Source organism: Mauremys reevesii, linkage group 4 (assembly GCF_016161935.1).
Source record: "Mauremys reevesii isolate NIE-2019 linkage group 4, ASM1616193v1, whole genome shotgun sequence".
In the NCBI taxonomy this organism is placed as follows: domain Eukaryota; kingdom Metazoa; phylum Chordata; order Testudines; family Geoemydidae; genus Mauremys; species Mauremys reevesii.
The window spans coordinates 149,776,961-149,782,960 of record NC_052626.1 but is presented as its reverse complement, the minus strand read 5'-3'; positions in this window follow the sequence as shown (position 1 = coordinate 149,782,960).

The following is a 6,000-nucleotide window of genomic DNA, read 5'->3' as shown; positions in this document are numbered from 1 at the left end:
GGCTCCATGTTTTGTTTTTGTGTTGGATGGCTGTTGTCAGGGTTTTTTTTGATAGTTGTTTTGGGTTTCTTGCATGATTTTCAGGTAAGTGTCCTGAATGTTTTCTATTCCAGTGCATGGGAGCATGGGCTGACTTTTTGTTTGAGGTGGGACAGTCCCTTCTGGAGTATGAGGGGTGCAGTAAGTGGTTCCTCAATTTTTCTGCCTTTGCTCAGGAAGCAGACGTTGCAGCGTGGTAGAGCTGTGGTTACTGAAGGTTCTTTGCATCGTGTTGGTCTGTTAGTTCTGCAACGTTCACATGCAAAGACTTTATGTCCCTGCTGGTGCCTGGCCCGCCACACTGACTGCTTGGCTTATTCAAAGCATTTAGTTAATCTTGGATGAGGTTTAGGATTTCTCCTCTCGTTTTGTTTGGAATTACGATGCAATTGCCTTTAACCATGAGTCCATTTGACTTGCTTAACTGTCCACACACCACAAGGTAGTCTCTGGTCACTTCTTTAGTGGCCTTTCGACACTTGGGCCGCCACTCCATGGAAATTAGAACTTTCTAAAGTTGCGTGTCCGTCAGTGTTGCTTTTCGTAGCTGGAGTAGTTTCTTTCCTCACACTGGTCTGGAGGTGTCCAGAGCATCCACATATGCCTGTATGTCGTCTTTGAGCTCACGGGTAGTTGAGTGCAATGCTGGGCTCCGTGACGGGGTGTGAGTTACCACCAGATTTTTCTGAGGAACATATTTAGCAATTGGGTTAAATCACATTAAGCTTGCCAGTAGACGCTGGCATCTCAGCTATGCTTGATCCAGATCTTTTCCATTGACTGGTTTATGGCCTGTTATCAGTGTAAACACATTTAGTCCACACAGCTATCTGTAGAAGTTCTCACGTGCCCAAATGCTTCCCACGCACGCCTTCTCCACCTGGGCATAGCGTTTTTCTGCTTCTGTGAGCAAAACGCAAGGGGCTTCCACTCCGAGTCACTTTAGTGCAACGATACCCACTTAGGCCACAGCTGATTCCATCTTTCTTTGTCTGCCCCCAAAGCTCAATTTAGGGTAGGCAGGAAACACATTTTTCCTTGTTTACCCTGAGTCCAGACCGACTGATTAGGGTTAGGACTTCGTCGAGGGTTTTGTTGCGTTCCTCCATCAAAGGTCCATATCTCAGAATATTGTCCATGCAAACGACAACTCCGGGTGTGCAGTTTGGCCAGGGTTCCTTGGCCAATGTCAGGTGCCCTAGTACTCCCAAAAGATCAGCTTCAAAAGCAGAATCTCCCTGAGGGTGCGATAAATGTAGCCAGTTTAGCTCTTTCATTGGCCACAGCAGGAGTTCTCAAACCGGAGGTCAGGACCCCTCCGAGGGTTGCGAGGTTATTACATGGGGGGGTCATGAGCTGTCAGCCTCCACCCCAAACCCCGCTTTGCCTCCAGCATTTAGAATGGTGGTAAATTTATAATAAAGTGTTTTTAATTGATAAGGGGGGGGGTCGCACTCGGAGGCTTGCTGTGTAAAAGGGGTCACCAGTACAAAAGTTTGAGAACCGCTGGGCTACAGAAATTTGCCCGAATCCACTCGAGGCGCCCAGCTTGGTGAACGCTGTAGCTCCTTTCACTTTGGGGGGGAGATCATCCCCTGTTGGGAGGATAGAGTTTTCTCTCACAACTGCTTCATTAGGTCTTCGAAGAGCCACACAGATTCGTATTTGTCTTTATCTCTGGTACCCCGGGGGCTTGCTGCTGGCTCAGAGATCTCTTCGATGAAGCCAGGCCGCTCCATTCTCTCTAATTCAGGCTCCACTTTACGCAGTAACGGGATAGGACTCCTGTGCGGTGTATGTACACGGTACGGTTCAGCATTGTCTCCTAGGTGATTTGTACGGGGTCTCCTTTCAAAAGTCTAGTCTCACCGACAACGTTCCCGCTAATTTTTCCCACCCATGTGCGGAATTCATTTTATTATGTGCACCAATATGGAGGTGATGTGTGACCCACGAGCTCCATATTGGTGCACATAAGACATTCCGGTGGCGGGGGTGGGGCTGAGAGGTTTGGAGTGAGGGAGGGGGCTCAGGGCTGAGATGTGAGGGGGGTGAAGGCTCTGGCTGGGAGTGTGGGCTCTGGGGTGGGGCCAGGGACGAGGGGCTTGGGGTGCAGTGGGGCTCCCCGCGGCTACGGTGGGGAGAGAGGGGTCCCCCCCAGCTCTCTCTGGGCGCCTGTCCCAGCCGTGGCAGGTTCAGGGCTGGGTCGGGGCCGGGGGAGTGGCACCGCGGCAGGTCCGGAGCTGGGGGAGAGGCATCTCTCCTCGCTGCAACCCTGAGCGCCCGCGCCGCACTTAATAGGCAGCTGCACGGCCACACGGCTTAGAGGGATATTCCATTGAGGTCTTCCACGTTTCTCACTAGGCCCATGGTGGCTGCCTGTTGGCCGGTGGTCCTTTGATCCCACGTCTTTGTAAGTTGTTTCTGTGGTGAACTGGCCCATGCAGTTCACCATATCTCCAGGGCTAGTCACAGCTGTGACAGGTGACTTCAGCTCTGGGAGGGGTTGAAGGCGAGTCCTCCGGCGTCAGCTCCTGAGTCAATTTTAACGCCACGAATATTCAGGTTCACTCTCCAGGCAGTCTCTGTAGCCTCGCAGGGGAGAGATCCCACAGACAATGGCTTTTGATTGTCTGTAATATGAGTCAACCCCCTTACAACTTTGCTGCAGCAATCAGCTGCAAAATGTCCATATTTCGTGCATGTATCACACCGTGCGCCTCTGGCTGGACATGCATCATCTCCTGGGATCTGACTTTTTCCAAACCTTGTGCATGTAGGCTGGAATGTGTCCCTCTTTAGCCTTGGTGTTTTCTCTCCTTGCCTCAGGGGGTGTCTCGTGATACTGACTTTCAGCACTCAAGTGTCTGTTTACGTTTCTGAGCAAGTTTCAGGTTTGTCAGGTTTGTCCGATTGCTCTACGTTGTGGATAAATTCTACAGTCGTTTGCCTGATCGCACTTTGGTTCAGTACGAAATACACCTAAGAGACCAAATAACCAGCGTCAGGTAGGTTTCTTAATACGGCGCTGGGAAAAAAGGTCTACACAGCAGCAGTCTCTGGAGATCAGTCCCGCGCATTCCAGGTGCCGTCAGTACCTACATCCCAGGTACTAAGGGGGAGGAAGGCATCTCCTGACCGTACGGCCATCGCCTTTCCTGCTGTTACGAATAACCACCTGCCTGATACTGACAGTTTTCCTGTCTGTTCAAGACAAGGCTTCCTTCAACTGATGCAAGGTATTATGGGATATTTAGCATAAGTGTTCAGGACCACAGTAAAGGTGCAGGCCAATCCAGGCTATATAGCTGCTAGGATCGTGCTTAATCTGTACACGTGAACGCTTAAAATACGTGTTTTGAAGGTAGTCATCAGCATAATATACATATACCAGCCAGCGTATGTTAGTCAGTACATTTTAGCTATTTGATTAGCTGTGGCTAGGGATAATCTCTCTGCAGCAGTTGCTGGTTTTATCTGTTATCCCAATAACCAGCCTGTCTTGGATATTTTCATGTGTTACAGTCTCATACTCAGAGTTTTCAGCTCTCATAAAACGCTCAACATTTCCCCTGGTTCTTGAATTCTCGGGGGGCCGGGGGACAGGTGAAAATGAGCCGGTCCAGTCCGGTGTGCCGGCAAGAGCCAGTACTCCATGCCGGACTGCATCAGCTTCCGCGACCGGGATTGAAAGGGCTCAGAGCTCCCTGCCGCAGCAGGCAGCCCAGAGCCCATTGAATGGCTCAGAGCTCCCCGCCGCAGCAGGCAGCCCAGAGCCCATTGAATCCGGCCGCGGCTGGGATTTAAAGGGCTCAGAGCTCCCTGCCGCAGCGGGCAGCCCAGAGCCCATTGAATCCGGCTGCGGCTGGGATTTAAAGGGCTCAGAGCTCCCCGCCGCAGCAGGCAGCCCAGAGCCCATTGAATCCGGCTGCGGCTGGGATTTAAAGGGCTCAGAGCTCCCCGCTACAGCAGGCAGCCCAGAGCCCATTGAATCCCGGCCGTGGCTCCGGTGGCCGGGCAGGGGCCAGGATTTAAAGGGCTTGGGGCTCCCCTCAGCGGCAGGAGCTCTGGGACCTTTAAATCCCTGCCCCAGCCCCGCAAAGCTCGGGGGTCTCCCCGGCGGCCGGAGCCCTGGGCCCTTTAATTTGCCCCTGAGCCCCAGGGGGCTCCCAGCCGCCTCTTCCGGATGAGACCACGCCCCGCTCAGGACTCCGGCAGTAAGTCCTGTAAGTTACGTTCACCCCGGGGGGCGGGGGGGGAGATGCTCTTTTGTAAACTCAATTTTCTCTGAGGTATAAAGTATGCATCAAACCCAGGCAGGTCCCTTTCAGAGTCATCGTTGTGAGTGTCTGCAGATTGAAAGCGATGCTCTGCTTGCTTCCCCGTAGCAGGAATTAAAGAAGACACCTGGATATTTCCAGTTTCTTCCTGGAGTGTGTTTGCAATTCACAATCTTGTTTCCAGGCTGTCGGTTTGTCAAAGCCGACGCTCTCTGGGGCACTGAAGGGGGGCGCATTGAGAGGGTCCTGTAATCTTTGTTGCTTTGTTCCTGTATTTCTGTTCTTAGGTTGCTCCTGACCCCAGGCCATGGTCTTCTGTACCAGAGCTGGACTGGCTCATACATAGAGCCCTGCGAGGATTCACAATTTATATCTGTGGGTGTGGATGTCTGTCGACAGAAAGCAGGCGACCAGGCACACCGGCAGCTCTCCCTGGTCAAGCAGCTTGCACGCTCCTGGACAGAGTCCCGTCCGTGCACAGCTGCCGGTGAGCCCGGTGCCTGCTCCAGTGGGCAGGGCTGGGGGCGTCACAGCCACGCTACATTGTGTGGCCGCGCAGGGCTCTACTGAGTCACATCACACGTGTTTGGCATTTATAAGTGGGACCCTACCCAATTCACGGGCCATTTTGGTGAATTTCATGGGCATAGGATTTTATCAGCTATTTAAGTCTGAAATGTCACAGTGTTGGAATTGTAGGGGTCCTGACCCAAAAAGGAGGGGGAGGTGTGTGTGTGTGTGTGGGGGGGGGGGGGGTTGCAGTACTGCTACCCTTACTCCTGCGCTACTGCTGGTGGCGGCGCTGCCGTCAGAGCCGGGTGGCTGGAGGGCGGCGGCTGCTGGCTGGGATCCCAGCTCGGAAGGCAGAGCCGCCGCCAGCAGCAGCGCAGAAGGAAGGATGGCAGGTGTGGTATTGCCACTCGTACTCCTGCGCGGCTGCTGGCGGGGTGCTGCTTTCAGAGCTGGGCGCATGGCCAGCAGCCGCCGCTCTCCAGCCACCCAGCTGTGACAGCAGCGCAGAAGGAAGGGTGCCAATAGTACGACCCCCCCCAATAACCGTGGTTCTCCTCTGCAACTCCCTGTTGGATCAGGACCCCCAGTTTGAGAAATGCTGGTCTCCCCCTTGAAATCTGGTCTTTTATACCGTACAGATTTCACGGGGGAGACCAGATTTCATTGCCTGTGATGTGGTTTTCATGGCCGTGAATTTGCTAGGGCCCTATTTAGAAGATCCGCAGGTATGGCTGAGGTTAGTTGGAATAAGGTATTTTACACGCAGCTCCACCTTGTGGCTGAACGGTATAATACAGGTTAACATGCCACTGCAACTCCCACAATGCAACAGGCTCCAGCCCATGCATGCTGGGAAATGTAGTCCATGCCCCCCCCCAGGGACTCAGTTGAAATTCCTGGGGTGCCTAGCGTAGCCAAGGATAAAAGGTATCAGGTGTATTTAGGCCATAGAGATGGATATAGGTAATGATTCGTGTTGAACGCCGGGCCTACGGGCCTGAGGCTGGTGAGATATTTAGCTGAGCCAAATCAGGCTTCAGGCCAGCAGTTCTCAGCCCGTGGGTCGCGACTCCAAATGGGGTTGCGCCATCAGCAGGTGGTGTTGTGGGTCCAACGGGCCAGTTTCGGCCGGAGAGACGATGCCGTCTGCCCCCGAGCACGTCCAGAC